Genomic DNA, 24,927 nt, shown 5'->3' with positions numbered 1-24,927 from the left:
ACAACGTCAGCCAATCATAACAGAGCTCATTAACATATTTTAAAGGTACAGTAGCAGCAACAGCGTTCAGAGAATCAGAGAGAGTGAAAACAGTGGCTTTAACCTCTGACCCCTCGCTCTAAACGAGGACACGAGAAATTCTGGCGCGTGGTGAGGAAAATCAGATTAACATGTGTAGCGTAAAGACAAAATTAAACTCAGAGATGCTGTTTATACTCCAGGGATCCCCACAAATTAAATCAACCGGTAATTGAAAAAAAAAAAAAAAAAAACACACAGATCTTACCCAGTTAAATAAACATGGATACCGACCGACTTGTTTATATGACCAGACTAAAAAGAAATAGTTCTGTCAGATTTTGCTTAATTCAAAGTAGTGAATTTCATATCACAAAGTTCTTAAAATTATAGTCAACAGTGATGTGTATGTCACGATTACAGAAATGTTTACTAAAATAATGAAAAAACAATGGTACTCCAATTTCCACAGTAGTAGACTACAAAGTTACAAAAAAAAAAAAAAAAATGCAATTACTAAGATAAATTAAATAATAATAAAAAAAAAAAAAAAAAAAAAAATTAAATAAAATAAAAATAATAAAAAACAAAATTCAAATTCAAATACTTTAATTATTTGTTAACAATAAAAATATTAAAATAGATTTAATTAAAATAAATAATTAAAATTAAAAAAATAATTTAAATAATATTTAATTTTTTTAACAAAAATAATTTAAATACATTAAAATAAAATAATTAAAGCAAAATTAAAATAATTCAATAATTAATATATTAATAATATAAATAATAATTAAAAAAGTAATTGTGATATTCAGTGTTCTCTGACCGATTTAACGAGTTCATTTAGTGAAGGATTCATTAGACCGAAACTCAAATGAGTCATCTGGTTGTGAACACGGGTAAAATTCAGACTATAAATTCATATTTTTATTTTGTGACGCTAGAGATTCAACGTCACTGGAAATACTGGAAAGACCACAACAAACCTGAAACTCCAAAACAAACACTACTGTTCAAAAACTAGTACTTTTATTCTAGTACTATAATTGATAAAAAGTGAGAGTAAAGACAATTATAATGTTTCTAAAAAAATTCCATTTCAAATAAGCGCTGTTCTTTTGAACTTTCTTGGCTTCTTGAACTGAAAATCAGCATATTAGAATGATTTCTGAAGGATTGTGTGATAGTAAGGCCTGGAGTAATGATGCTGAAAATTCAGCTTTGATCACGGAAAATAAATTACAATAACATATATTCACATAGAAAACAGCTGTTTTAAATAGTAAAAATATTTTACTATTTTTATTGTATTTTTACCAAATAAATGCAGCCTTTGTGAGCAGAAGAGACTTCTTCATAACTTTATCAAGAAAAATCCCATTGCTTCATTTCTGACAAAGGATCCATTTGAAAGCTATATTTATATTCTCTCACTCATTTTCCGTTGGTCTAATGTTCATCCACTACTTCTGTCTTTCTCTCTCACACTAACTTACTGTGGTCAGTTTTTCCTCTCGTTTTGTCTCTCTGCCCAAAAGTTCTGTCCGTTCCCCCGTCATATCATGCGTGAGTCACTCAGGTCTGTTTATAACCTCTATGGCGTCTTACAGTCAACGTGTCTGACAGCCATTAGTCTGCAGCTCTCAAAACGCTCTTTAATTAGTGTAGAGAGAAATCGAAAGCCGAGAGAGAGACAGAGAGACTTTGTAAACACTCATTCATTCTGGGCTTTATTGATTAGCCTGAACGGCCCCTCCTTTCCCCGCTTATGGATTAATAAACTGTTGCACAGCTTGTGTGAGTCTTATCCTGAACACCAGCGACTGGATTAAGAGATTCCAGTGCCAGGAACGGCTTTCCGCTCCAGGAAAGGGATTTTGCTCTGGTTTCCTTCTATGGTGGTCGAACAGCCCGATTCAGAGTTATTTTAAACAATCAGCTCTGGATGGACAATCAGCTGACGCCGCTGAATGGAGAAATGTTTGGTGTCTAAGTGGTTAATTATTAATTCAACAGCCCTTGTTTATCAGCTGACGAGTCATTTGAGGAATTTAAATACGGGCGACCTTTGACCTCGTAGAGACGGATGGACGATATCTGTTACTACACTGATCCTGGAACTGTAATCCACATTCAAACAGATTAACGGACTAGATGCCAGCAGATGGGAAACCGAGAGAGAGAGTGCGTGTGTGTGTTTGAGAGATAGAGAGAAAGAGTGAAAGGGACGAACGAGTGGAAACAGGATGGACGGACGGACGTATAAAAGAAAGCAAAGATGGATGGATGGACAGACGGATGGAGAGATGGATAAAATAAAGCAAGGATGGATGGATGGATGAATGGATGGATGGACGGAGAGATGGATAAAATAAAGCAAGGATGGATGGAAGGATGAACAGATGGATGGATGGATGGACAGACGGACAGACAAAATAAAGCTAGGTTGGATGGATAGAAGGATGGACAGACGGACGGACAGATGGACAGACAAAGGAAGGATAAAATAAAGGGATGGATGGATGGATGGACAGACGGAAAGACAGATTGATGGACGGATGGATGGATGCATGGATAGATGGATAAAATAAAGCAAGGATGGATGGAGGACGGACGACAGACGCATGGATAGATGGACAGATGAATGGATGGAAGGATGGATTGATGGACAGACTGATGGATGGACAGATAGATAAAATAAAGCAAGGATGGATGGATGGATGGATGGATGGAAGGATGGCTGGAAGGATGGATTGAGGGACAGACGGATGGACGGACGGATAAAATAAAGCAAGGATGGATGGATAAAATAAGGAAAGGATGGAAGGATGGACAGATGGACGGATGGAATGAAGGAAGGACGGACGGACGAAGGAAGGACGGACGAAGGAAGGATAAAATCAAGGGATGGATGATGGACAGACGGAAGGATAGATTAATGGACGGATGGATGGACGCATGGATAGATGGATAAAATAAAGCAAGGATGGATGGATGGAAGGAAGGATGGAGGACGGACGACAGACGCATGGATAGATGGACGGATGAATGGATGGAAGGATGGATTGATGGACAGACTGATGGACGGACAGATGGATAAAATAAAGCAAGGATGGATGGATGGATGGAAGGATGGATGGAAGGATGGATGGAAGGATGGATGGAAGGATGGATGGATGGAAGGATGGCTGGATGGATGGAAGGATGGCTGGATGGATGGAAGGATGGCTGGAAGGATGGAAGGATGGCTGGAAGGATGGATTGAGGGGCAGACAGATGGACGGACGGATAAAAAGCAAGGATGGATGGATAAAATAAGGAAAGGATGGAAGGATGGACAGATGGACGGATGGAAGGAAGGATGGACGGACGAAGGAAGGATAAAATCAAGGGATGGATGATGGACAGACGGAAGGATAGATTGACGGACAGATGGACAGACGCATGTATGGATAAAATAAAGCAAGGATGGATGGAAGGATGGAGGATGGACAGACAGATGCATGGATGGATGGACAGATGAATGGATGGAAGGAAGGATGGATTGATGGACGGACGGATGGATGGCTAAAATAAAGCAAGGATGGATGGAAGGATGGACAGATGGACAGATAGACGGATGGAAGGATAGATTGATGGACAGACGGATGGACTCATGGATGGATAAAATAAAGCAAGGATGGATGATGGAAGGATGGAGGATGGACAGACAGACGCATGGATGGATGGACGGATGGACGGAAGGATGGATTGATGGACAGAGGGACGGACGGATAAAAAAGCAAGGATGGACGGACAGACATGGATGATGGACAGAAGAATAAATGGAAGGATAGATTGATGGACAGATGGACGGACGGATAAAATAATGTAAAGGATGGATGGATGGATAAAATAAAGCAAGGATGGACGGACTGTTGGATGGATGGAAGACGGACAGACACATGGATGAATGGATGGATAAAATAAAGCAAAGATGGATAGACAGACAGATGGATAAAAGAATGGACTGATGGACAGACAGACAGACGGATGGATGAAATAAAGCAAGGATGGATGGATGTTTGGGCGGAAGGATAAAATAAAGCAGGGATGGATGGATAGAAAGATGAACAGATGAATGGATGGACGAATAGATAAAAAGCAAAGATGGATGGACAGATAGATAGAATAAGGCAAGGATGGATGGAAGGATGGGTGGATTAAAACAGGCAAAAAAAGATGGATAGATGGATGGACGAAAAGAGGAAAAAAGAAAAAAGGTATGGATGGATGACGAACAGAAAGAGGCAAAAAGGGATGGATGAATAAAAAGGCAAAGAGGGATGTATGGACAGGTGGATGGATGGATGAATAGAAAGATTCATAGAAAGAGGCAAAAAAACAGATGGCTGGAAGAAAAGAGACAAAAAAAGGGGATGAACGGATTGACGGACGGACGGAAAGAGGCAAAAAAGATGGATGGACGGATGGATGAAAAGAGGCAAAAGTTGGATGAACAGATGGAAAGGCAAAAAAAAAGGAACGGGTGGAAAGAGGCAAAGGAAATAAATGGATGATAGAAAGAGGCAAAAGATGGATGGATGGATGAAAAGGGAAAAAAGGGATAGATGGACAGACGGACGGAAAGAGGCAAAAAAGATAGATGATGGATGGATGGACGGATGGATGGATGGATGAAGAGGCAAAAAAGGGATGGACAGACAGACGGACGGAAAGAGGCAAAAAAGATGGATGGACGGATGGATGAAAAGAGGCCAAAGGTGGATGAACAGATGGAAAGGCAAAAAAAAGGTACGGGTGGAAAGAGGCAAAGGAAATAAATGGATGATAGAAAGAGGCAAAGATGGATGGATGAAAAGAGAAAAAAGGGATAGATGGACAGACGGACGGAAAGAAAAAAAGATGGATGATGGATGGATAGATGAAAAGAGGCAAAAAGGGGATGGATGGACAGGTGGATGATGGATGTAGAAGTAAAAGAGATGAATGGATAGAAAGAGGCAAAAGTTGGATGGAAAGGCAAAAAAGGATTGATGGAAAGAGGCAAAAGAAATAAATGGATGATAGAAAAAGGCAAAGATGGATGGATGGATGGATGGAGAGGCAAAAAAGGGATGGATGGATGGAAAGAGCCAAAAAAAAGGGATGGATTAATGAAAAGAGGCAAAAAAGGGATAGATGGATTGAAACGAAAAGAGGCAAAAAGGGTTGGATGGATGGATGAAAAGAGAAAAAAGGATGGATGAATGGATGGATGAATTAAGGCAAAAAAAAGAATGGATGGAAGGATGGAAAGAGGCAAAAAAAAAACGGATGCCAAAAAAGTTTGCAATGATGGTTCAAAACAAAATACAAAAAAAGAGAAGGATGATACAAAAAGGCAAAAAAGGGATGATGCATGGATGAAAAAAGAAAAAAAACAGCAGACTAAAGAACAGAAAGAGACCAGGAGACAGTTTTTGTGTCTTTGTCCACTCATCATTGAATCAGATCGTCAACATTTGAAGATTTACATAAAATTCTCAATTAAAAATGCACTAAACAACTGCATCTACGTGGCAAGATAAATGAACAGTTCGCTCTATGCCACTGGCTGAATTACACACGCTACAGGAAACAGGAAGCAGCATCCACTCAAACCACAAAGCCCCATATGCTAACATTAGACACGTCTCAGGTTCAGTCCAGCAAAGTCAAGAGCGCAGAGAAACCCTCAGAGATCAGATAAAAACTTAATAAACCTGAAAACACCAATAAAACAACAGTCAAACAAAAATACATTCAGCACCTTGTTCATCCCTACTTAAAGTACTACTCAAGGACTACTTTTAAGCTCTTTCATGTCCATTTGAGGCAGAGAAATGATGATTTAATGACATAAACGACCTGTAAGCAAACAAACCCTTGAATTTCAACAATAAAAAGGTGCAAATCGACTGCTTTTCCTGCATCGTATCACACCAAACTGAAGTCGAGGGTTGAGAAGCAAGCGCAAACTATCCCTGAACACTTCCACATCACAAAAGCCTGACCAAAAATAGTCTCTGCCAAGAGCTGAAAGTACAGAAGAAGAGCCCAGAAGTCAGCGACCCGCGCCGCGCTGATGGGGCATATTTATAGGATGCGTCATGGAGGAACTGAGTGAGTCAGACGTGTGTGGAGATCCAGAACACAAGAGCTGAACCTCCATATGAACCTACAGACACATCAGCACGCAGTACATATATAACACTCTATTCCTCATTTTGGCTGCTTTACAGCAGGAGGGCGTTAGGATTTCCGCAATGCAGAAAACACTGACAGAATTGCAGAATCCAGTCGTGAAAAAAAAGTCCCAGAATTTGACCAAATTTGGATGAATAAATCAAATGAATAAATCAAAAGTACAATTAATTAACTTGTGATATGGACTTGGGGCCAAAATAAAAGTCAGGTTGACCTTACAGTTTCAGTTCGGATTAACAAATCAAATTTAGGGCTCTTTTCATGATCTCATAATAATAATAATAATAATAATAATAATAATAATAACAATAAAGTTTATTAAAACATTAAAAAAAGTTATTAGTATTATTATTATTATTATTATTATTATTATTATTATTATTATTATTATTATTATATAAAAATAAAGCTGAATGTAGGGAAAAAATAAAACAAAATTAAAAAGAAAAGGGCAAGATTAAAAAGAATTTTAATAATAATAATAATAATAATAATAAAAAAAATAAAACAAAAATTGGGAGGAAAACTGAAATTAAAAAAAATAAAAAAAAAAACAGAATTTGGGAGGAAAAAAAAAAATAAAAAATAAAACAAATTTGGGGAAAAAAAAAGAAAACAATTTGGGGAGAAAAAAATTTGCAAAAAAAATAAAACAATTTTTTTTTTTTTTTTTTTGGGGGATTAGGCAAAAAATAAAAGTATTTGGAAAGAAATAAAACGCAATTTGGGGAAAAAATAAAACAATTTGGAAAAAAACTAAAACAATAATAGTAATAATAAAGTTTATTAAAACATTTAAAAAAAAGTTTAAAAAGTTTTGCCCATGTTTTCATTTTAACACTAAAAGTCTATTGTGCAGAACCAAAATAAATGAATGCATAAATAAAATAGACTGCAATTTAAAAGATTAAAAAGTAAATAAATAAATAAAAATATTTAATTTAATACAAAATTATAGGGTCTGATTATTGCAAAATGTTTTATAATTTTTTTAAATGTTAATTGATTTGACGTCCTTTCAGATTATTCCAATTTAATTAAAACGTTAAAAATTGAATCTAGGAAAATTAAAACAGACAGCATAGAATTTCATTAAAACAAAATATTACTTTTTTTTTTTTTTTATAAATTTTAAAAATGTTGATCAATCATTAAAAATTCTTACAATGTATTTAAACCATTAAAACTTAAATTACAAAGAATTAATTAAAACTGTAAATTATAAAACAGAACTTGTGAAAAAAAAAACAATTTGAGAGGGAAAAAAAATTAATTTGCGAAAACAAATAAAACAGAATTTGGGGGTAAAACAATTTTGTTTTATTTTTTCCTTAAATTCAGTTTTTAATTTCTCCAAATTCTGTTATATTTTTTTGCCCAACTTCTTTTTCCTTTTCCCCCAAAGTTCTTTTTTTTATTTATTTATTTATTTATTTATTTAATTTAATTTATTCATTAAATTTAATTTTCCCCTCAAATTCTGTTTTAGTGTTCTTTTTCCTCACAAATTCAATTTGCAAAATAAATAAATAAAATAAAATAAAACAGAATTTGCAGAAAAATTAAAATGTATTTTTTCCCCCAAATTTTGTTTTATTTTTTCCCTACATTCTGTTTTATTTTATATAACAACAACAACAACAACAACAACAACAACAACAATAATAATAATAATAATTATTATTATTATTATTATTATTATTATTATTATTATATAACATAAAACAGAATGTAGGGAAAAAATAAAACAAAATTAAAAAGATTAGGGGAAGACTGAATTTACAAAATAATAATAATAATAATAATAATAATAATAATAATAATAATAATAATAATAATAATAATAATAATAATAATAAACGGAATTTAGGAAAAAATAAAACAAAAGTCAAAAGAAAAGGGCAAAATTAAAAAGAATTTTGGGAAAAAATACAACAGAATTTGGGAGGAAAATTGAAATTGCAAAAAATAAAAAATAAAACAGAATTTGGGGGGAAAAAAGAAAACAATTTGGGGAGAAAACTGAATTTGCGGAAAAAAAATAAAACAGAATTTTGGGGGAGGGGAATTAGGCAAAAAATAAAAGTATTTGGAAAGAAATAAAACGGAATTTGGGGAAAAAATAAAACAATTTGGAAGAAAACTAAAACACAACTTGTGCAAAAAAAAAAAAACAGATGTCATAGGATTCTACAGTTCAGTATCTTGCTGACAGTACATAGAAGCGCCAGAAGAGAAAGAGAGCTCATTTAGATCATTACACGAGCACTAAAGCTCTCCTCCTCTGATTGCTCCATAATGGAAACCGTAAATATTCAATCTCCAGCGACAGACGCCGCCGTTCACTTCTCATCTGACGGAAACTACAGGCTTTTTAGATGCAGCAGCACGACAAACATATCATTAGAGCTCAATTCTGAGACTTAGAGACTTCAGACTCCTGAATTACTGCAGAGAGTCTGATTAAAGCCCACGGAGAGGTAAATACTGCACCCCTGCTGCGGCTCACTGCGAATATACGGGGTGTCGAGACGTTAATGAGAGTCCTCGACAATCCCTGCAGACGGTAAAGCGCTACCTGCCACCACAGACCAACCTACACGACAACACTTGAGACGTTCCTGCACAGCAGCAGCTCCATTCACACAGAGAGAGATGTTAAAAGAGGCCGAAGTCAATCTGAAATGCCGCTGGCAACCTATTTTATTTCTGCAACCTGATATATTGAAATAAGATATTGGAAATGACTTGATTTTGTCTGTCTGCAGGTGACTGGATCAGGAGAAGAGGAGCTGCTGTAAGTGAATGGAGGGGGAGGGGTCACGAGAGGCCTTGATGACATCATCAGTGAACTAAAGTCGTTTTAGAGATAAAGGAACAGATTTTATTTTAAATGAAAAACTTTTTTTAAGGCCACGAGAGTGTATAAAAGTAATGCAAAACGTAAAAAATATAATGTAGAAAAAATAAAAAGACGGCACAATTTCTGGGGAAAAAAAAAAAAAAATCATATAACATTACAATTTTTTTCTTGTAAAAATGTTATTAATTCAGCTGATTAGTTATCCTTTCAAATAAATTTCAAATTTAATTAAAACACCAAAAACTGAATTCAGAAAAATTAAAACAGACCGCACAAAATTTCATGAAAACAAAATCGTATTAAATTTTTAAAAAATTAATCAATTGTAAACATGTTATTAATTCAATTGATTAGCTATCCATTACAATTATTAGAAATGTAATCAAAACACCAAAAATTGAATAAAAAAAAAAAATTTTAAAAACAGACCGCACAAAAATTATTTCAGGAAATCAAAATCGTATTACATTTTTTTAAAATTATTTAATTGTTAAAAAATAAATAAAAAATAAAAAAATAATAATAATATTAATTCAATTGATTAGTTATACTTTACAATTATTAGATATCGTATTAAACCAATAAAAAAAAAAAACTGAAAATAAATAAATAAATAAATAAATAAAACAGACAGCACAAAACTTCAGGAAAACAAAATCATATTACTTTTTAAATTATTAAATTGTAAAAATATTAATTCAATGGATTAGTTATCCTTTAAAATTATTATAAATTTAATTAAAACATTAAAAAATTAATTAAAAAAAAATTTAAAATGGAACAAAATTATCGAGATAATATTAATATTAATATAAATGTAAAAAATATATTACTAATTATTTTAACGTTAATAATAAAAACAACAACACAAATCTATATAAAATTTTATAATAAATATATACACACTCATATATAAACATAAAAAACTAAATTAAACAAATGAATTTATTATTCATTATTTTAATGTGAATAATAAAAATAATACCAATTAAAAAAATAAATGTAAATACTATTTAATAATAATAATAATAATAATATCAATATAAAACATATATAGAGCAGTGTTTATGGCAATATCAAAACACAAAAATACTACAATATGATCACATTATTATATTATATTATATTATATTACATTATATTATATATTATATCATATAGTTGTTTTTATGAGTTTGGCTTTAGTTAAAGCATCATATTGTGAGACCGGGTTAGTGTATTGAACCAAACCGTGAAATGAGTGTATTGTTACACCCCTAACTCATGATAATATAATGTACAATATATTACTAGACCACTAAAAAGATCATTATACTGCAAATTATCCATTAAATCTAAGTTGTATTTTGTATTAAAGAACATTAAAACATGCAAACTCTTTTAACAGGCTCTCAAAATTTCCTGTCACACTTTATATGTGCTATTTTGTCACATGATCACAAAAAAAAAAACATGAAATCAGACAGTTTCGCTGCGAAACCACAACACGTCTATCTCTGTTGGCATGAGCGCCGCAGTCTAAAACAGGAGCGAAACAACCAGATCTAAAAACATCCATTCGCCGCCGGCCACAACCCAGATTTCTGCCAGACGAGCTGTGGATCTTCCTTTCCAGACAAACCTCAAACCACCACACACCTAAAATCAAATCAACCTGGATCAAATCGCTTTAGGCCGATAACAAGACAGAAGCGGTCCGCTGAGAGAGCCGAGATGTTGACAAGATGATTCAATCATATCGACTCAACACTCCTGCATCCTCAGGAAAGGAAAACTGCAAGCGCAGGAAATCTGACGACGAGCGCCCGGCCAACGGGTTTCAGGAATGGTGACAAACATCAGCTTCTCATGATACAGTAATGTTTGCAGAGCCAGTTTCTTTTGAATCAGATGAAACAGAAACTCACAAAACTGCACAGAATGGAAACACCCATTATTCTCCCACTCCTTTGTTTATTTACCACAATATGACTATGATTTAATCTAGTACATTAATATGTACAGCACTTTTCACACTAGTTTCAAAAGGAGCTTTACAGAAAATCATGATGTTTACATTTATAATATTTTAATATCTTAATGTAGTTGCATTTATCAGGTAAAACACAAACACATTAAAAGTTACATTGTGCTAAAAGTGATCAAGCAGTTGAGATTTGCTATATATATATTGCTTTGAGAGTAAAGTATGTATCCAAATAAAGTCGATATACTTACAAATCCAATATTATATAAAGTGCTGGATGAAAGTTTTGTTCTCACAAATAAACAACCTCCCATTTCAACCTTTGATGTGTCTATCTACTCATCTACTATTTAGTTTTAAACAAATATGCATGTTTATTTGGTTTAGGCCTGTTAAATTTGAGTTCACATTTGCATTGGGTTGCCAACTTCACAAAAGAAAAATAAAGGACAATTGTGATTCCTTATAGGAAAATAAGGGACAGAATAAGACATGCTCAAAATATTTGTACTGTGCACATAGTGCATATCATTTCCTTGTCTGCATTTACAAATGTCATATAGAAAACAACTGAACATCTATGAAACATCAGTCAATAAAGCATTTTTGAACTTTAAAATTGTGAACTAATGTTATCGCAACCATGCAATGGATGAAAATGCGTATTTTTCAGTTAAAGAGAACTTCGAGTGTAGACTGCCCGATAATGAGGACCAAGAATATGCTTGAATTTAAAATGTTAAAAAAGTCTTTTTCTTTATTTAAAGGAGAAGTCCACTTTCAGGACAACAATTTACAAATAATTTACTCACCTCCTTGCCAAGATGTTCATGTCTTTCTGTCTTCAGTCATAAAGAAATTATGTTTTTTGAGCAAAACATTTCAGGATTTTTCTCCATATAATGGACTTGATTGGTGCCCTGAATTTGAACTTCCAAAATGTAGTTTAAATGCAGCTTCAAAAGGCTCTAAATGATCCCAGACGAGGAAGAAGGGTCTTATCTAGCGAAACGATCGGTCACTTTTTTTGGAAAATAAAATTTATATACTTTAAGCCCAAAAGCTTGTGTAGCACAGGCTCTGGGATGCGCGTCTACAACGCTACGAATCACGTCTAAGTTCATCATCTTTGTACTGAGTACGGCGAAAAACTCCATCTTATTTTCTCCTACAACTTTAGAATTGCCCAACAACGTTGTACCTTTTGGTTTGTAAACAGTGTTTGACCCTACTTGCACTTTCTTAGTCTTTGTGCGTTCGCTTTGTAAACACTGGGTCTGTAGATCCGCCTACGTTCGGCGTGACCTTTCAACGTGATTCAATAGTATGTTGTGAACGCACATCTCAGAACCTGTGCTACACCAGCTTTTGTGCTTAAAATGTATACAAATTTTTATTTCCTGAAAAAAATGACTGATCGTTTCTCTAGATAAGACCCTTCTTCTTCAGCTGGGATTGTTTAGAGCCTTTGAAGCCGCATTTAAACTACATTTTGGAAGTTCAAAATCAGGGCACCATATCAGTCCATTATATGGAGAAAAAAACATGAAATGTTTTCCAAAAAAAAAATTTTTTTACAACTGAAGAGAGAAAGACATAAACATCTTGGATGAAAAGCGGGTGAGTACATTATCTGTAAATGTTTGTTCCGGGAGTGAACTAATCCTTTAATATTAAATGTGCTCATCCACTTGCTTACTGTTTAGATTTAAACAAATCTGCCATGTGCTTTAAACCTCTTATATTCGAGTTCATATTTAAATTTGGCAATAACTGCACTATTTCACAAACCCTTAATAAGGAAAAAAAAACAAAACCAAGATGATGAATAACTATTTTAAAAACATATTGCATAATCTGACTATGACTTCATGTAGGAAAAATGTAGTGCTATCAGCTCCATTTAACATTTTACCACAAAATCAGTACATAAAAAGGTAGAAAGTCATCAGACTAGTTCTCTGGAACAAACAACCTCCCATTTAGTTGTAAACAAATATGCATTTTTATTTAGGTTTAAACCTCTTATATTTAAGTTCACATTTACCAAGTGCAATATTTCACAAACCCTTGACAGGGGTCAAGAAAAAAAAAAAAAACACAAAACAACAAAATAATAAATAAATAATTGGCATAATCAAATCAAAGCTTTTTAACATTTTACCAGAATTTTACCACAAATAATGTAAATATGAAGGCAATAATCCTCCCAATAAGAGCACTTAAGTGCACTTAAAAGCCCACAAAACAGGAAGATCTATTGAATAATTAGTGTAATTCAACTATAATTTAAACTACCAGTAAAAGTTTAGTACCATCAGTATAATTACCATAATTTCTACCACAAAATCAAATGACCAAAAAGAAAACAACCCCAAAAACTGTCCATCTATTCATAAAAACCCACAAAACCAAGAAGATCTACTAAAAACAAATTGCATCTAATCATATAATCTACCAGTAAAAGTGTAGTATTTATTATCAGCTCAATTAAACACATTTTACCAACATTTTACCACAAAAAAAAAAAAAATAATTAGCAAAGAAAATGTGAAAAACCTGCCAATATTTCACAAACACTTAGGAAAAACCTATAAAACAAAAAGATCTATTAAAAAGCATTGCATAATTCAACTATATATTAATCTGCCGGTAAAAGTGTAGTACAATCAGCTCCGTTTAGCACATTTTACCAAACCTTCACTAGAATTTTACCACAAAAATCAACAGTTAATATAAAAAGTCATCAGACATCTCAGGAACAAATAACATCCCATCTACACTGGGAAAAAATAAAAAACACAATTTGTTAAGTCAGCTTAAAATAATTTGTTACCCTGCTGCCTTAAAATGTTATGTTCAGTCAACTAAAATAAGTTTATTCAACTTGAAATGTTAAGCTGTAAAAAAAGTAACAATTTTAAGTTGATTCAACTCAAATATCTAAGTTGTCACTTAGTATAATTTAACATTTCAAGTTGACTGAACTTAAAATTTTAAGGCAGCCAGGTTACAAATTATTTTAAGTTGACTCAACAAATTGTTTTTTACAGTGTAGTTGTAAAAAAATATATGTATAAAAAAATATATAAAAATATATGCTTTTTTATTTTGGTTTAAACCTCTTAGATTTAAGTTAACATTTATCAAGTGCAATATTTCACTTGAGAGGAATAAAAAAAACAAAAACAATATAATAAATAATCGGCATAATCCAACTATAATTTAACCTACCAGTAAAAGCGTAGCACTATCGGCTGTTTAACACATTTTACCACAAATAAAGCAAATGTAAAGGAAATAGTCCTGCCAATAAGAGCACTTAAGTGCACTTAAAAGCCCACAAAACAGGAAGATCTATTGAATAATTAGTGTAATTCAACTATAATTTAAACTACCAGTAAACGTTTAGTACCATTAGTATAATTACCATAATTTCTACCACAAAATCATATGACCAAAAAGAAAACGATCTACTACAAACAAATTGCATCAAATCATATAATCTACCAGTAAAAGCGTAGTATTTATTATCAGCTCAGTTTAACATGTTTTACCACAATTTTATGACAAAACTCAGAAAAGAAAATGCAAAGTCACAAAACCTGCCAATATGTGCACTGTTACACAAAACCTTAACAAGAACAACCCCACAAAACACAATCTGTTGAAAAAAATACTGTAATTTGGCTCTAAAAGTGCAGTACTATCAGCTGTGTTTAACACTTTCACCTTGACTTTACCACAAAATCAGCACAAAGAAAATGTAGAAAGTCATCAGACTGGTTCTGAGGAACAAACAACCTCGCATTTCAACATCAAACCTGTCCATCTGTTCTTTTGGTTTTAAACTAATGTGCTTTTATATGCACGTTAAACCTCTTGTGCTATTTCACAAATACCTAATAAGAAAAAAACCCACAAAAACCAAAGAGATTAAGATATGCTAGATTACTTTGACATGCAGGCAGCTCAAACACACTCGCTCGAGTCGCCACACACACTTCAGTCTCCCGTTGAGTGTGTGTGACTCACCCGAGCGCACATATGCTGACTGAAACATGAACACACACTCACATTCCTGACTGTTCCTGACAGATACACATGCTTTATTTTGAGTGCTCTTACCGTCCGAAGTCCGAATGACAGAAAAATATCCCACAGAGTGACTCCCTCCTCATCGTTTCTTCATTTCCTGTTTCAAACCCCGTCAGCCCCGCCCACCCACTCACACCCTGCGGCCAATCAGAGTGAGGGCCAGTCTGCACGAGGGCCAATCAGAGCGCAAGAGACTGGTTTTCAGAGGGGTGTGAGGGAAATCTGCCCCGTCTGCTTCGACCGGTGCTGCCAGACGCATGCCATCCACACGTTTAACAAAAAAACCCCACAACCGCAGAGAGGAAAACCCGCAGGATCTGACACGATTCTGCCGCAAATGAGGAGACGTGACCCTCGCTGACCCGAAACGACCCTGAGGACATGCTTTCAAAACATCCAGACACAGAAGAGCCCATTAAAACACTTCCACTCCTACACACGGCACAATAATGGCAGGAAACCCGTCTGAAATGGCTTTTATCAGCGTACTTCAGCGAGCCTAAGGGACTGATGGATTACAGACGAATGAGTGATGAAAAATAAAAAGGGAGCATCGGGAGTTTTGTGCCGCACTGACTAGTCAATTAGTGAGGTTTAAGTAGCTTTAACTTAAGTTTGACATCATTTATGCACTCTTGTTTAATTCACACATGCATCTAGTTCTTCTGAACTTTCTATTCCCCTTTGAATCCTGAAAAATAAAATGCATCACCGTTTACACAAAAATATTGGGCGGCATAACTGTTTAAATCATTGATGATACTCAGAAATGTTTCTTTAGCCAAAAATCATAATACTAGAATGATTTCTGAAGGATCATGTGACACTGAAGACTACAGTAATGATGCTGAAAATTCACCTTTGATCACAGAAATAAATTACATTTTAACATACAATCACGTAACAAACATGCATTTTAAATTGTAAAAATATTTTACAATTTTAGTTTTTTACTATATTTTTTAACAAATAAATACAGCCTTGGTGAGCAGAAGAGATAAAAAAAAAACATTCTGACAGAACACATGATTTTGAATGACAGCACTTATAATAACTATAATATAATAAAAAATATAAAGTTAATATAATAATATATGGGTCATTATACAGAACTGGTCCAAAGTCAGAGCTGAAATGTCAAAAATTTTGTATGCCATATCCAAGGTACACATTTCCAGTAATTGTGCAGTTAATTATCATATTGTTTTTTCAGAAAGTTTTGGAATATTTGTCTTCTCCACAAATTTGTCACTACTGAAACACAGTAACAATTTAAAGGGGTCATCGGATGCCCATTTTCCACAAGTTGATATGATTTTTAATGAAAAGTCTATAATATACTTTGGTTAAAAATTCTCAGTGGTTTTGTAAAACAACACCCTTTTTACCTTGTCAAAATCAGTTCTGCAAAAATCATCCTGTTCTGGTCGAGGCTGCTTTAAATGCAAATGAGCTCTGCTCGCCCCGCCCCTCTCTTCTCTCTGTGGAGTGACGAGCCTGTTTACTTTGACGCATTTAGCCGCTGAACTTCCTAACTACCACGTTATAAGGAAAGACGATTGCAAAGATTCATAAAAAACGCTTACACTCACTTCTGCTGTAAGTGAAGCTGAATCATGAATGATTCACGTGAACATAGACGGATATATGTAGATCTGGAGGCGCATTCCATTCACAAACAAACTTAATCTACTGCATCTTCAGCGGCTCAGATGTCGGGAGTAAATGACGACCACTATGTTCATTATTACATCCAGCAACACAACACCTCAATCGCTCAATCAGAGATATTCTTGTCTAACTTACATCCCTGCTCCGGCATCAAAACAAGGAAAGTTACTGGACTGTTTCAGCTGATCTGAGGTAAGACGCTCATGTCAATCAACTATTGTGGGAGCGGCCTCTGTGGGTGTGATGCCACAACGACAGGCATCTGAGAACGGCTCAATTTGAAAAAGCGGATATTATTTTTACAGATGAATTAAAAACCACTGCATGGATTTTTATCATTATAGGGTAGATTTGTACATACACTGCCAACACACATTAATGTTCAAACAACATGAAAAAAAGTGAAGTTTGCATCCGATGACCCCTTTAAACAATGGTATAAAGCTATTCGAAACAACCTTCAATGTAAATTGTGATCATCGTAATTAATAAATCGCAATGGACCTTTCTCACATTTCCGGGTTTCTCGTAGCTGAAGTCTTTATAGTCGGGTAAAATCCGAGAGCAGTGAATGGGAGAGTACCACAAATATATTTTTTGCATTCACATTTGCTCAAATAACAAAAGAAAAACTCCACGTTAGCATTTTCATGACTTTCAATCAAAGGAAAAAACTGAGAGAGACTGATATCGGCAGTCAGAACAAAGAACAATGTCAAATTTCCTGTCCCACCCATAGACGTGATATTAGAAACACCCTCGCATTAGTGTTAACTTGTTTTTTGTAACTTGATGAAACGGTTATATAATACAAAGTATAGTGTTATAAATGTGCATATATTTTTTAAAAATCAAAATATGAAAAAAAGTTCAAGGATTTATGATGATGATGACCATTGAAAAAAAGGGTCTATTACAATTTCAAGAGAATAATCGACAATTATGATTTTTGTGCAGCCCTTCATTGAAACAAACACCATCATAACATCTTAGTTGATAATTTAGTATACTTTATATTTGACAAAACATCCCATGTTTCGGAAGTGACCACATCACATTACAGAATTTTAAAGGATTAGTTCACTTCCATCACTTCCATCTTTCATCAGTCGATAAGAAATTGTGTTTCTTGAGGAAAACATTTCAAGAACGTTCTCCATATAATGGACTTCTATGGTGCCCTCAAGCTTGAACTTCCAAAATGTAGTTTAAATGCAGCTTCAAAAGGCTCTAAACAATCCCAGCTGAAGAAGAAGGGTCTTATCTAGAGAAACGATCAGTCATTTTTTTCAGGAAATACAAATTTGTATACATTTTAAGCACAAAAGCTGGTGTAGCACAGGCTCTGAGATATGCGTTCACAACATACTATTGAATCACGTTGAAAGGTCACGCCGAACGTAGGCGGATCTACAGACCCAGTGTTTACAAAGCGAACGCACAAAGACTAAGAAAGTGCAAGTAGGGTCAAACACTGTTTACAAACCAAAAGGTACAACGTTGTTGGGCGATTCTAAAGTTGTAGGAGAAAATAAGATGGAGTTTTTCGCCGTACTCAGTACAAAGATGATGAACTTAGACGTGATTCGTAGCGTTGTAGACGCGCATCCCAGAGCCTGTGCTACACAAGCTTTTGTGCTTAAAGTATATAAATTTTATTTTCCAAAAAAAGTGACCGATCGTTTCGCTAGATAAGACCCTTCTTCCTCGTCTGGGATCATTTAGAGCCTTTTGAAGCTGCATTTAAACTACATTTTGGAAGTTCAAATTCAGGGCACCAATCAAGTCCATTATATGGAGAAAATTCCTGAAATGTTTTGCTCAAAAAACATAATTTCTTTATGACTGAAGACAGAAAGACATGAACATCTTGGCAAGGAGGTGAGTACATTATTTGTAAATTGTTGTCCTGAAAGTGGACTTCTCCTTTAAATAAAGAAAAAGACTTTTTTAACATTTTAAATTCAAGCATATTCTTGGTCCTCATTATCGGGCAGTCTACACTCGAAGTTCTCTTTAACTGAAAAATACGCATTTTCATCCATTGCATGGTTGCGATAACATTAGTTCACAATTTTAAAGTTCAAAAATGCTTTATTGACTGATGTTTCATAGATGTTCAGTTGTTTTCTATATGACATTTGTAAATGCAGACAAGGAAATGATATGCACTATGTGCACAGTACAAATATTTTGAGCATGTCTTATTCTGTCCCTTATTTTCCTATAAGGAATCACAATTGTCCTTTATTTTTCTTTTGTGAAGTTGGCAACCCAATGCAAATGTGAACTCATATTTAACAGGCCAATCCCAGACGAGGAAGAAGGGACTTATCTAGCAAAACGATCAGTTATTTTCGAAAAAAAAAGACAATTTATATACTTTTTAACCTCAAGCGCTCATCTTGTCTAAGTCTACAGGAACTCCATTTTTTCACGGTTCAATACAGTCAATATAGTTAGGGTATGTCGAAAAACTCTCATCTCATTTTCTTCCCCAACTTCACAATTGTCCTACATCACTGCAGAAGTACCAACCCAGTGTTTACATGTTACAGTGAACATGCAAAGAACATCGAACTCCCTTTACAACAACAAAAAAAAAAAAAAAAAAAAAAAAAAAAAACAGCGATGTAGGGCGATTTTGAAGTTGAAGAAGGAAACAAGATGGGGAAGAAAATGAGATGAGAGTTTTTCGACATACCCTAACTGTCTTGAACCGGATTACACAGACTACGCATGCGCATCGCCGAGACAAGATGAGCATTTCAGGTTAAAAAGTATATAAGTTGTCAATTTTTTCTAAAATGACCAATCGTTTCGCTAGATAAGACTCTTCTTCCTCGGCTGGCATCATTTAGAGCCTTTGAAGCTGCATTTAAACTACATTTTGGAAGTTCAAGCTTGAGGGCACCACTGAAGTCCATTATATGGAGAACATTCCTGAAATGTTTTCCTCAAGTAACATAATTTCTTACCGACTGAAGAAAGAAAAGCAGGAACATCTAAGATGACAAGGGGATGAGTTATTATCTGTAAATAATGTCGCATAACTGTACTAAAATGTTGTTTGTTTCCCCCAAATGTGAGGATTGTGTGTTCCCTTTTGTCACTACTGAAACAATGATGACATGTTTGGTTCATCATAACACCATTCATGGGATAACACACACATAAAAAAAAAGATGCCACTACAGAAATTCCACCAAATGTTTTGGCAGATAATTTTAGATACTTCTGAAGCTAGCTCAAAGAGGCTAATTAGCACATGGTTAGCTAGCACAGTTCTAAACAGTGGTACACATAAAAACTAAATGTTATGGAATAACTCTCAAAAAAGTGTGTTATTAATATTTGCTAATTATAAATGTATGGGTGTAGTTAAAATCAGTCTGTTTCAGTAGTGATATAAAAAAATGCATTTGTTTTATTTTTTTTACATAAGCTTCATAAAATATATATACACTACCGTTCAAAAGTTTGGGGTCAGTACATTTTTATTGTTTCTTTCTTTTTTTTTTTTAAGAAATTAATACTTTTATTCACCAAGGATGTATTAAGTTAATAATTAAAAGTTTATTAAAAGTTAATAATAAATAATTTACATTGTTATAAAATATTTATATTTTGGATAAACACTGTACTTTTTAAACTTGTTATTCCTGAAAGAATCCTGAAAAAAAAATAAATAAATAAAAATCACAGGTTCCAAAAAATATTTGGCAGCACAACTGTTGATATTATCCAAAATGTATCATTCTAATAATAAATCCGCATATTAGAATGATTTTTGAAGGATCATGTGACACTTAAGACTGGAGTAACAGCTGATAAAAATTCAGCTTTTCATCACAGGAATAAATTCTATTTTAAAGTATGTTAAAATAAAAAACATTATTTTATATTGTAAAAACATTTTGCAATATTACTGTTTTTTTTTCTATATTTTTAATCAAATAAATGCAGCCTTGATGAGCATAAGAGATTTCTTTAAAGACTCATATATATATATATATATATATTATATTACATATATATATATATATATATATATAAAAAAATATAATTAATATATACATTTATTAAGCTTACTAATATTTTAAATATTATTGTGGGTTTCAATAGATAATAGAATGTTCTTAATAAACATCTAAGATTTGAATATTTAAATGCTTCTTAAATTCTGTAGAATGGCTCATATAAGAATTATATATAAAAAAAAAAAAGGCCAATAATTATTTTCATATATGTTCCGAATAAACTGACAAAAATCTATGCTATTATGTGTGAATTAATAATTAAAAAAAATAAATAAATAAATAAATAAAAACACAAAAAACTAAAAATCAATCTTTTTAGGCAACACAACATATAAACATAAAATATACATAATATCGGTCGGCTACGCTACTGAAAGACTGTTTAGACCCCAACTACACTATACTATACTATACTATACTATACTATACATGAATTCCCTGAGACCTTGCAAAACAAACAACTCAAGTAGCCAATTCTGAAAGCACCACTTCACTTTTGCCCCACTCATACACACACAAACGATTCGCACACTGCTCTTTTCAACGCTTTGTCACGACTTTCAGTCTCTCTGAGCACAACAGGACATGCAGGTGTGCTCAAGGATATCTTGTTTACTTTCTACAGTGTCAAACAAAACAATATATCCTTCAAAACAGCTTCAAAAATTGATTGTCATGAACCTCACAACTAACACAAAAAGCAGCCTGACTTTTAGAAATCAAGTAAAGCCAAACAAAAAAAAGCAGTTTTTGCATGCAACACGTGTCAGGCGGTTCTTGAAGGGTCTGAAAACCTTCAAAATGACTCCCTTTTCTCAAATGCATTGACGCAAAACATCAAGCTACAGGATTTCCACCAATTCTGCAATGCATCCAAGCCATCACCTAGACTTTTATATGTTTTAAGGTTAAATACATGCATGTTTCCTTTGTTTCATGCATCTTTTGGTGACTATCCGCAATGCGTTTCATCTGGAGGTGTCGTGACGCACGCTCAGGTGAGGCTGGTCCGTCTTGAACGTCAGGAGAAGGATAAAAGGATATTGATTATTTTCACTGCCATTTAGAAAAGCTTTTTATTCTACTTAGACAAAGTACCTCACTAATGGACAGTCAACAAAAGAGAGAAGTGGGTTACTCAGGGCACGAGCGGCAGAATGGGTTCAGCTAACCTGCACTCTATCAAACCCAGACCAGCTTAATTAACCACCTTAAAGGAACAGTTCACACAAAACTGAAAGATTAGTGATTGACAACATCATTTTAGTCTATTTTATGACTTCAGAAGTCTTGGAAGATAGCGGCCGAGAGTTTTGGTTACCATTGACTTCCACTGTAAACTGGAAAAGAGCTGCTAGATAGACTGCATGAAAGGAATTGATTGAGAGTATTGAGAGTATTAGCATCAGATGATATTTATACCTGCTTGGTTGATTAACAGAACACGCATATGCCTCAAAACACCAACAGTTCAAATGAAACTAAAATTGTTGCCAGAATTACTTAAAGAAAGTGTGAAAATATTAGTTTGACTCACCCTCGAGACGTTCCTGTCCCTGTGTGAGATTCAGTCTGACAGATGTAAAATATCCAGCTTTAGCAGAAAATATAATCACACCTTTTATGAAACACTAATGCTGCTGGACTCCAGACGCCATTTAGAGAATTATGCAACTCACACACGACACAGCCGTCTGAGTAATATCAGAACAAATGAGTCCTGTCATAAACACCGTGAGACAAGCAAGACAATCACGAACAGAAGCAATAACAACGCATAAAACACCACACCTAACGCATGTGACTAAACGTACGGGCGACGTCATGACTTAAGCAACCCTGCAACATTTCACTTCCAGTTTTTGCTCATTTAAACTAAAAGCAGAAACTAATTACAACACAACATCCTCTGAAAGTGGGAAACACCATCAAGCAGGCATTCATTTCCCACAGCGAGTGGTTTCAGTTCAAGCCAAAGACTCTTTGTGTGTAATGTTGGTTTTGTTGCTTACCAGCTGTTACTACTAAGTCAAGTAATTAGTAAACATTTGCATACTACACCAAGCAGATACACAAATCTAAACTGTTAAAGCAAACTTGTAATTGTCTGTAGAAGGCATTGTTCAAGTTTTATGGTTATTGCTGTTTGTGGCCAAGCACAATGTCATAATTCAACCTGGGGGTGAATCTAGAAAAAGTAAAAAATAATTTATAATATCTGACCAGTAGGTGCTGCTGTCATCAAATTTACATGATATTCTCAAGGAACTGTAGCAAAGATACATACAAATTTGTGTGTCAATATGCAAATGTTTTCCTGAAATACAACCCCACTTTCTGTTTGCCGTCTTTACCAGAAGGTTTGTTATGTTTCTGGAGAACAGTGTCAAACACCAAAAACTCAATATGTGATCTTTGTGTGGAAGGGTCTGAGGATGATCTGCACCAATTTTGATGACTATTTGGAAAGGTGGTTTATTTCTGTGGTACAATGATTGTAATCACTGTGCTTGGCCAAGCACAATGGCATAATTCACTCTTGTGGTTAATTTAGGAAAAGTCTAAAAATAATTTATGATATTTGACCATCAAACCATTAAATTCACATGATATTCTCAAGGAATTGTGGCAAAGAGGTTAATTTTTTTGCATCAATAGGAAAATTGTTGCTGAAATACAATCTTACTTCTTCTTTAGTGTCTTTGCCAGGGTGTTCGTCATGTTTCTGGAGAATAGAGTTAAACACCAAAAACCCAATTTGTGATTTTAGTGAGGACAGGTCTGAAGATGACCTGCACCAATTTTGATGAAGATTGGACAATGACAGTTATTGCTGTGATATTGTAATCACGCTGAATGTTTGCCAAGTAAAATATCATAATTCACCCCAATGGTGAATCTCGGAAAAGTACAATAAACACATAATATCTGACTAGTTGGTGCTGTCATCAAATTTACAAGATAATCACAAGGAATTGTGGCAAAGTATTCCTTGTGAAAAAAAGTGTCTACATTTTTGTGTCAATATGCAAAATGGCAAAATGCAACCACATTTTCTGGTTGGTGCCTTTGCCAACAAGTTTGTTATGTTTCTGCACCAAACTATGAAATCCGTTTTATTTTTTCCCAAATTCAGTTTTATTTTTTTTTTCAAATTCCGTTTTAATTTTTCTCAACTACTTTTTAATGTTAAATTAAATTTTATTAACCAAAGAGCATGTCTAATTAATTAAAATTAGGGATGTCCCGATACAACGTTTTAACTTCCGATACGATACCGATATTGCAGCCTTCAGTACTAACCGATACCGATACAAATCCGATACAATAATCAGCACAAATCATGAATACTTTTACCTATTTCGTTGTGTGGAATGTATGAACGGCTAGATCAAACTGAGAACAAAAGTCAGCAACAGTAAGTATGGAAAAAAACTACCAATTTATTAACTATTGGTTGCATAAATGTGAACCTTTTATATAAGAATATATAAAAAAGAATTAAAGAATAAATATTAAGACCCTGTAAAATATCTTAATTGAATAAACAAAAATATATTTTTAAAGTGCAAAATACTAATTAAAGGTCACTTCAGTTATTTATTTTTTACCGTCAGCACATGGTAGGAACAGCTGAGAGCAGGAACATAAGAAAAAAAAAATATTGTTAATTGACCAACTGCTAAAGGTTGAGTGTCCAAAGTTTCAATTTCACACACACTGCCCGAAAGAATGAGATCGTTGCATTTACTATCCACAAAAAATAGTGCAAACAAAATAAATATAACTATATAAAATAAATATAAATATAGCTGTGTGTGAACCTCTGAACTCGCGTGCATGTAAAACTGCTCTCTGCAAAGTAAAGTCAGCGTCTATCCAGTGCGCAGTCAGACTCAATAAAGATAGCGGACAGTGCTCAGAGCTCCAGATGTCAGTGGTGAAGCTAACAGCACTTGCTTTATCCAGATGCACAGCAATACACTCTTTAACTTCTTTATGCATCTGGGGTATGGTTTTGTCGACAATGTAGTGGCGGC

The 24,927-nt window shown here is 34.0% G+C and overlaps 1 protein-coding gene across 4 annotated transcripts in view; it reads right to left on the bottom strand.

Annotated features, from left to right (window-relative positions):
* Nucleotides 1-24,927, bottom strand: part of hycc1 (hyccin PI4KA lipid kinase complex subunit 1) — a 59,631-nt gene that overhangs the window by 29,327 nt on the left and 5,377 nt on the right. Inside the window, exon 1 of one of the 4 annotated variants that reach the window (XM_051136977.1) lies at nucleotides 22,425-22,654. The exons of 2 other annotated variants lie outside the window; for them this stretch is intronic. The gene's annotated coding sequence lies outside the window, so the exon portion shown is untranslated. Of the gene's footprint in view, nucleotides 1-15,206; nucleotides 15,284-22,424; nucleotides 22,655-24,927 lie in introns of those variants that run through there. One more of the 4 variants, XM_051136978.1, reaches the window with a different exon arrangement.

This window comes from Labeo rohita, chromosome 19 (genome assembly GCF_022985175.1).
Source record: "Labeo rohita strain BAU-BD-2019 chromosome 19, IGBB_LRoh.1.0, whole genome shotgun sequence".
Classification (NCBI taxonomy): Eukaryota; Metazoa; Chordata; class Actinopteri; order Cypriniformes; family Cyprinidae; genus Labeo; species Labeo rohita.
Note: the sequence above shows the minus strand (reverse complement) of the source record. Positions and strands in the feature narration are given on the sequence as shown.